Genomic DNA, 9,563 nt, shown 5'->3' on the forward strand with positions numbered 1-9,563 from the left:
AGCCCTAGAAAAAGAAGAACAGAATAACAGCAAAAGTAGTAGAAGACAGGAAATAATTAAAATCAGAGCTGAAATCAATGAAATTGAAACAAAAGAAACTATTCAAAAAATTGACATAAGAAAAAGTTGGTTCTTTGAGAAAGTAAACAAAACAGATAAACCCTTAGCCACACTAACAAACAGAAGGAGAGAGAAGACTCAAATTACTAAAATACATGATACAAAAGGAAATATCACAACAGACACCACTGAGATACAGAACATAACGAGAAGCTACTTTGAAAATCTGTATTCCAACAAAATAGAAAGTACTGAAGACATTGACAAATTTCTAGAGACATATGCTCCTCCCAAACTGAACCAGGAGGACATACACGATTTAAACAGAACAATATCAAGCAATGAAATAGAAGAAGCCATTAAAAACCTACCATCCAAGAAAAGCCCAGGACCAGATGGATTCTCAGCCAAGTTCTACAAGACCCTCAAAGAAGAACTCATTCCAATACTTCTCAAAGTATTCCAGGAAATAGAAAAGGAGGATACCCTACCAAACTCATTCTATGAAGCTAATATCACTATCATACCCAAACCAGGAAAAGACACATCAAGGAAAGAAAATTTTAGACCAATATCCTTGATGAATATAGATGCTAAGATCCTTAACAAAATATTGGCAAACCGTATCCAAAAACATATTAAGAAAATTGTGCACCACAATCAAGTGGGGTTCATTCCTGGAATGCAAGGATGGTTTAATATCTGTAAATCAATAAACGTAATCCATCATGTCAATAGACTTAAGGATAAGAATCATATGGTTATTTCAATTGACGCAGAAAAAGCATTTGACAAAATACAACACCCCTTCATGCTGAAAAACCTAGAAAAAATAGGGATATTAGGAACATATCTGAACATTGTAAAGATTATTTATGCTAAGCCCAAGGCCAACATCATTCTCAATGGAGAAAAACTGAAACCATTCCCTTTAAAAACAGGAACAAGACAGGGATGTCCTGTTTCACCACTTCTATTCAACATTGTCCTCGAAACTCTAGCCTGAGCAATTAGGTAGCCTAAAGAAATTAAAGGGATACGAATAGGAAAAGAGGAACTTAAGCTGTCACTATTTGCGGATGACATGATTTTATATTTAGAGGATCCAAAAACCTCCTCCAGAAAACTTCTAGACCTCATCAATGAATTCAGCAAAATAGCAGGCTATAAAATCAATACGCATAAATCTAAAGCATTTTATACGCAAGTGATGAAACAGCTGAAAGGGAAATGAGGAAAACAACTCCATTTGCAATAGCCTCAAAAACAATAAAATACTTGGGAATCAATCTAACCAAAGAGGTAAAAGATCTCTACAATGAAAACTACAAAACACTGAAGAAAGAAATTGAGGAAGACCTTAGAAGATGGAAAGATCTCATATGTTCTTGAATATGCAGAATTAATATTGTCAAAATGGCCATACTACCAAAAGTGCTATACAGATTCAATGCAATTCCAATTAAACTCCCAATGATGTACCTCACAAAAATAGAGCAAGCAATTATGAAATTCATCTGGAAGAATAAGAAACCCAGAATAGCTAAAGCAATCCTTAGCAGGAAGAATGAAACAGGGGTATCGAAATACCAGAACCTCAACTATACTACAAAGCAATAGTAACAAAAACAGCATGGTATTGGCACCAAAATAGGTAGATCAATGGTACAGAATAGAGGACACGGACACAAACCCAAATAAATACAATTTTCTTATACTAGACAAAGGTGCCAAAAATATGCAATGGAGAAAAGATAACCTCTTCAACAAATGGTGCTGGGAAAACTGGAAAACCATATGCAACAGAATGAAACTAAACCCCCATCTCTCACCCTGCACAAAACTGAACTCACAATGGATCAAGGACCTTGAAATCAGACCAGAGACCCTGCATCTTATAGCAGAAAAAGTAGGTCCAAATCTTTACCTTGTTGGCTTAGGATCAGACTTCCTTAACAGGACTCCCATAGCACAAGAAATAAAAACAAGAATCAATAACTGGGATAGATTCAAACTGAATAGCTTTCTCTCAGCAAAGGAAACTATCAGCAACGCGAAGAGAGAGCCTACAGTGTGGGAGAATATCTTTGCCTCTCATACTTCAGATAGAGCACTAATTTCCAGAATATATAAAGAACTCAAAAAACTCTACACCAAGAATACAAATAACCCAATCAACAAATGGGCTAAGGAAATGAACAGACACTTCACAGAAGAAGATGTACAAGCAATCAACAGATATATGAAAAAATGTTTAACATCTCTAGTAATAAGAGAAATGCAAATCAAAACTATCCTAAGATTCCATCTCACCCCAATTAGAATGGCGATTATCAAGAACACAAGCAACAATAGGTGTTGGAGAGGATGTGGGGAAAAAGGTACACTCATACATTGCTGGTGGGGTTGCAAATTAGTGCAGCCACTCTGGAAAGCAGTGTGGAGATTCCTTAGAAAACTTGGAATGGACCTGCCATTTGACCCAGCTATCCCACCCCTCGGCCTATACCCAAAGGACTAAAATCAGCACGCTACAGAGATACAGCCACATCAATGTTCATAGCGGCTCAATTCATAATAGCCAGACTGTGGAACCAACCTAGATGCCCTTCAATTGATGAATGGATAAAGAAACTGTAGCATATATATACAAAGGAATATTACTCAGCTATAGAGAATAATAAAATTATGGCATTTGCAGGCAAATGGATGAAATTGGAGAATATCATGTTAAGTGAGATAAGCCAATCTCAAAAATCCAAAAGAGGAAAGATCTCACTGATAAGTGGATGATGACACTTAATGAGGGGTGGGCTTGGGACAGGAATGGAGGAAGGAGGGACTGTATAGAGGGAAAAGAGGGGTAGGAGGTGTGGGGTGGAAGGAAAAATAATGGAATGAATCAAACATCATTACTCTATGTAAATGTATGAATATGCAAATGGCATGCTGTTAGTCCATGTACAAACAGAAACAATATGTATCCCATTTGTTTACAATAAAAATAAATTAAAAAAAAAAAAGATAGTGCACCACGATCAAGTGGGTTTTATCCCAGGAATACAAGTTTGGTTCAACATCAGGAAATCAATAAATGTCATTCACCATATCAGCAGACTAAAAGTTAAGAATCACATGATTATTTCAATAGATGCAGAAAAAGCATTTGATAAAATACAGCATCCCTTCATGCTCAAAACACTAGAGAAAATTGGGGTAGTGGGAACATTCCTTAACATTGTAAAGGCCATGTACGCTAAGCCCAAGGCCAATATCATTCTAAATGGTGAAAAACTGAAAGCATTCCCCCTAAAAACTGGAACAAGACAGGGATGCCCTCTTTCACCACTTCTATTCAATATCATTCTTGAGACTCTAGCCAGAGCAATTAGACAAACCAAAGAAATTAAAGGGATACGAATTGGAAAAGAGGAACTATCCTCTTTTCCAAACTATCCCTGTTTGCTGATGACATGATTATATATTTAGAGGAACCTGGAAATTCCACCAGAAAACTCTTAGAACTCATAAGTGAATTCAGTAAAGTAGCAGGTTACAAGATCAATGCTCATAAATCCAATGCATTTTTATACATAAGTGATGAATCTTCAGAAAGAGAAATTAGGAAAACTACCCCATTCACAACAGCATCGAAAAAAATAAAATACTTGGGACTCAATCTCACAAAAGAGGTGAAAGACCTCTACAATGAGAACTACAGAACACTAAAGAAAGAAATTGAAGAAAACCTTAGAAGATGGAAAGATCTCCCTTGTTCTTGAATAGGCAGAATTAATATTGTCAAAATGGCCATACTACCAAAAGTGCTATACAGATTCAATGCAATTCCAATTAAAATCCCAATGATGTACCTTACAGAAATAGAGCAAGCAATTATGAAATTCATCTGGAAGAATAAGAAACCCAGAATAGCTAAAGCAATCCTCAGTAGAAAGAGCGAAGCAGAGGGTATCGCAACACCAGATCTTCAACTCTATTACAAAGCAATAGTAACAAAAACAGCATGGTATTGGCACCAAAATAGACAGGTAGATCAATGGTACAGAATAGAGGACATGGACACAAACCCAAATAAATACGATTTTCTCATACTAGACAAAGGTGCCAAAAATATGCAATGGAGAAAAGATAGCCTCTTCAACAAATGGTGCTGGGGAAACTGGAAATCCATATGCAACAGAATGAAACTAAATCCCTATCTCTCACCCTGCACAAAACTCAACTCAAAATGGATCAAGGACCTCGGAATCAGACCAGAGACTCTGCATCTTATAGAGGAAAAAGTAGGTCCAAATCTTCAACTTGTTGGCTTGGGATCAGACTTCCTTAACAGGACTCCCATAGCACAAGAAATAAAAGCAAGAATCAACAACTGAGAGAGATTCAAACTAAAAAGCTTTCTCTCAGCAAAGGAAACTATCAGTAATGTGAAGAGAGAGCCTACAGAGTGGGAGAATATCTTTGCCACTCATACTTCAGATAGAGCACTAATTTCCAGAATATATAAAGAACTCAAAAAACTCTACACCAAGAATACAAATAACCCAATCAACAAATGGGCTAAGGAAATGAACAGACACTTCACAGAAGAAGATGTACAAGCAATCAACAGATATATGAAAAAATGTTTAACATCTCTAGTAATAAGAGAAATGCAAATCAAAACTACCCTAAGATTCCATCTCGCCTCAATTAGAATGGCGATTATCAAGAACACAAGCAACAATAGGTGTTGGAGAGGATGTGGGGAAAAAGGTACACTCATACATTGCTGGTGGGGTTGCAAATTAGTGCAGCCACTCTGGAAAGCAGTATGGAGATTCCTCAGAAAGCTTGGAATGGAACCACCATTTGACCCAGCTATCCCACTCCTTGGCCTATACCCAAAGGACTTAAAATCAGCATACTACAGAGATACAGCCACGTCAATGTTCATAGCTGCTCAATTCACCATAGCCAGATTGTGGAACCAACCTAGATGCCCTTCAGTTGATGAATGGATAAAGAAACTGTGGCATATATATATACAATGGAATATTACTCTGCCATGAAGAATGATAAAATTATGGCATTTGCAGGCAAATGGATGAAATTGGAGAATATCATGCTAAGTGAGATAAGCCAATCTCAAAAAACTAAAGGACGAATGATCTCGCTGAGAAGCGGATGAGGATATATAATGGGGGGTAGTAGGGGTTAGCGTTAGGGTTAGGTTTAGGGTTAGGGATAAGGAGGGTGGTAATAATGGAGGAAGGAAAGACTGTATAGAGGGAAAAGATGGGTGGGAAGGGTGGGGGGAAGGAAAAAATAACAGAATGAATCAAACAACATTGCCCTAAATAAATTTATGATTTTAATTAAAAAAAAAAAAAAACTCTTTTACACTGTTGGAGGGATTGTAAGTTAGTACAACCAGTATGGAAATTAGTATGGAGGTTAAAAAAAAAGAAGTAAAAAGAAAGTAAATGATGAAGAAGAAGATACCATGTAAGCAACAACCAGAACAAAGCTGGCATGGCTGTATTAATATTAGAAAAAAATTGACTTTAAAAAAGGTTATTAGAGATAAAGAGGGCGTTTTATAAAGATAAATTAGAAATTGTCCAATTCACCTTAAGAAATAATAGATATATACATATGTGTACTTAATAACGGATCATCAAAATGCATAAAGCAAAAACTGACAAGTGAAAGGAGAAACAGAATTCAGTAATAGTGGTTGAAGATTTCAATACCTCAGTTCCATTAATGGCTAGAAGAACAATATAGAAAAACAATGAGGAAATAAAAAACTTGAATAATAGTATAAATCAACTAGCCCTTGTAGACATCTAGTTTCCATCCCAAAGCAGTAAAATACATATTTTTCCCAGAGCACATGGAACATACACTATTTGCTAGACCATTAAAAAGCTTGAATAAATTTAAAGGAATTCAAATTATGCAATGTGTATTCTTTGGTCACAAGGAATTAAATTTGAAATGAATAGCAGAAAGTAATCTGGAAAATTCATGAATACATAGAAATTAACACACTTTTAAAAATGTTTTTATTGGTACATTATAGTTATACACAATAGTGGGATTTATTTTGACGTAATCATGTATGCATGGCATATAATTTGCTGCATTTCAGTCTCCAGTCATTCCTCTTTCCCCTCCTGCATCCCTGTCTCTTTCCTTCTGCTTTACTGATCTTTCTTTTATTTATTTGTTTATTGATGTTTTAACCTATACTTGTGTGTGTGTGTGTGTGTGTGTGTGTCAAATACACTGTGATATATTCATATATGTACATAGCACAATTTGGTCAATTTCATTCTTTAGTTCCTTTCTTTTATAACCAGTCAAAGAAATCACAAAGAAATCACAAGGGCTGGGTCTTGTGATTTCTTGAGAACCTGCCTCAAAATTAAAATAAAAAGGGCAGGGGATGTGGGGATGTGACTCAGTGGTTAAGTGCCCCTGGGTTCAATCCCCAGTACAAAAAAAAAAAAAAAAAAAGAGGAGAATTTGAAAATCTTTGAGATAAGAGAAAACAAAACCATAGCTTATAAAAACTTATGGGATGCAGTTAAAGCAGTGTGTAGAAAAAATTTTATAATTGTAAATACTTAGGTTAATTAAAAGGAGAAAGATCTCAAACAACTTAATCTTCCACTTTAGAAACTAGAAAAACCCAAAGTAAGAAGAAGGAAGGATATAGAGTAGGAAAATAGAGTAGAAGGAAAGACTAGAAATTAATGCAATATGCCAACTTTAACTGATCTGACCAAGAGTAAAAGAAAAGGAGGAAAAAAAAAAAAAAAAAGAAAACAAGAAAGAAAAAGATGAGAAAAAGACAAAAAGAATGAAATTATTAATTTTTAAAGAAATTATGAAGCTACTAAAGTTGGGAATGAAAGAAGGGAGCAATCACTACTGGTATTACAGAAATAAAAAGAATTATAAAAATGCTTGAACACTTCTATGCCAAAAATTAGATGACTTAAATGAAATAACTTTCTAGAAAGACACAAATATCTATAGAACTAAAGAATGATTTAGTAATTAGTTGGGTGTAGTGGCCTATGCCTGCAGTTCCAGCTATTCATGAGACTGAGACTGGAGAATTACTTGAGCCCATGAGTTCAAGACCAGCTTGGTTAAAAGGTCCCAAAGACCCTGTCTCAAAAGACAGAAAGAGAGGAAGACATTGAGAGATTTTATTAGTAACAAAAACCTCCCAATAAAGACCAGAATCAGATACCTTCATTAGTGAATTTTATCAAATATTTAAAAAAGAATTAGCACCAATCTTTAACAAATTCTCCAAAAATAATAGAACCCCTCCCAATGATTCTCTGAGAGTAGTATTATCCTAATACTAATGTCAGTCAAAAACATTTAAAAAAATTAAGACCAGTATCTCTTATAAATAAAGATACAAAATCAACAAAATACTAGCAAACAAACTCTATAGACATTTAAAAATAATTAAACACTGTTGCCACAACCCTCTCATTTCTCTGGGCTGTGGCCGTTGATTTAGGTGTGTAGGGGCACTGTGGGATAAAGAAAAGAAAAAAAGGCACAGATAGGGAGAAAGAGCATGGGCCAGGTGGGTAGTCAATCTCTGGTGAGGCTCAACTGACCCCATAGCTAGCTCAGCGTTTATCATTTAGGTTTCATCATCAAAGGGTTAATTGTGGGAAAGTTTCAGCAAAGAAAGCATCCTGCTCACAACCTGCATGGGTAGAAAGAAGGTAACCATCAGAAGTGTGGGCTGGCTAGAAATAAAGGCCAGGAAAGTAATATTAAGAAATCATCATGTTGGCTTAGGATCAGACTTTCTTAACAAGACTCCCAAAGCACAAGAAATCAAAGTAAGAATCAATAAGTGGAATGGACTCAAACTAAAAAGCTTTTCCTCAGCAAAGGATACAATCAAGGGAGACAACGGAGGGTCTGTTTCCTTTGTTTGTTATTTCCACAATCCCAGAGGGCTGGGGACTCGAACCCAGGCCTCTAGCATGAGACGCAGGCACTCTACGAGATGGTGGCCCACACTAGGATACAATCAATAATGTGAAAAGAGAGCCCACAGAATGGGAAAAAAAATCTTTTCCACATGCACTTTAGATAGAGCACTTACCTCCAAAATTTATAAAGAACTTACAAAACTTTGAACCAAAAATACAAAGAACCCAATCAATAAATGGGCCAAGGAACTGGATAGACACTTTACAGAAGAAGACATACAGGAAATTAATAAATATATGAAAAAGGGTTCAACATCTCTAGTCATTAGAGAAATGCAAATTAAAACAACTCTAAGATTTCATCTTACTCCAATTAGAATGGCTATTATCAAAAATACAAACAATAATAGATGTTGGCATGGATGTGGGGAAAAAGGTAGCCACTCTGGAAAGCAGTATGGAGAATCCTCAGAAAACTTGGAATGGACCTGCCTTTGACCCTCCTTGGTTTATACCAAAAGGACTTAAAATTAGTGTACTATAGTAACACAGTCACATCAATGTTTATAGCAGTTCAATTTACAAAAGCTAGATTGTGAATAGCCACCCCTGGCCATTCAATTGATGAGTGGATAAAGAAACTGTGGTATAGATATACAATGGAATATTATTTAGCCATAAAGAAGAATATTATGGCATTTGCAGAGAAATGGATGGAATTGGAGAATATCTTACTAAGTGAAATAAGCCAATCCCAAAAAACCAAAGGTTAAATGTTTTCTCTGACAAGTGGATGATGATATATAATGGGGACTGGGGGAGGGGGATGAGAGAAGAATGGAGGAACTTTAGATTATGTAGAGGGAAATGAGAGGGAGTGGGGGCGTGAAAAATGGTAGATGAGACAGACATTATTACCCTATGTAACATGTATGATTACACGAATGGTATGAATCTACGTCGTGTACAACCATAGAAAGAAAATGATATACTCCATTTGTGAATAATGAATAAAAATGAGTTTGTAAAAAATTTTAAAAAATAATTTAAAAAAGAAATAAACACAAAAGACAAGAATTATATATATTCAAACTGGGGGCATTGATGAGTAGAAGAGACATAATGGGTCTGATCTGAACAAAGGGAAAAGTCTGAGAATGCTTTATTTATAGTGAAATATACCAAAGGGATCCAAGAAGGAGCTTCTTCAGGAAAACAGGATAAGAATGGGGAAAACAGGTTGTTTGGGGGCTTGGCAGGTTATGCCAATCTCTGGGTGGCTGCATTTGAACTTAGGGCTGTGAGCTAAGGCAGGGCACCAGCATGATCTGGGTTTCCTTGAACCAGGGAACTTCACCCAGGAGTTCCCAGAAGAGTAACTTCCCTGCTTTATGATGGCTCAAACAAACCCACAGTTCATACACAGCTACCAACAGAAGCAATCCGAAGGAGCCTTCAGGACTGGCAAGACATTAGGGTCATTTGTTTTGCTCAGAATTCATGATCCCTGGGAGAAGGTGA

The sequence above is a fragment of the Sciurus vulgaris genome (assembly GCF_902686455.1).
Source record: "Sciurus vulgaris genome assembly, chromosome: 5".
NCBI classification, from domain to species: domain Eukaryota; kingdom Metazoa; phylum Chordata; class Mammalia; order Rodentia; family Sciuridae; genus Sciurus; species Sciurus vulgaris.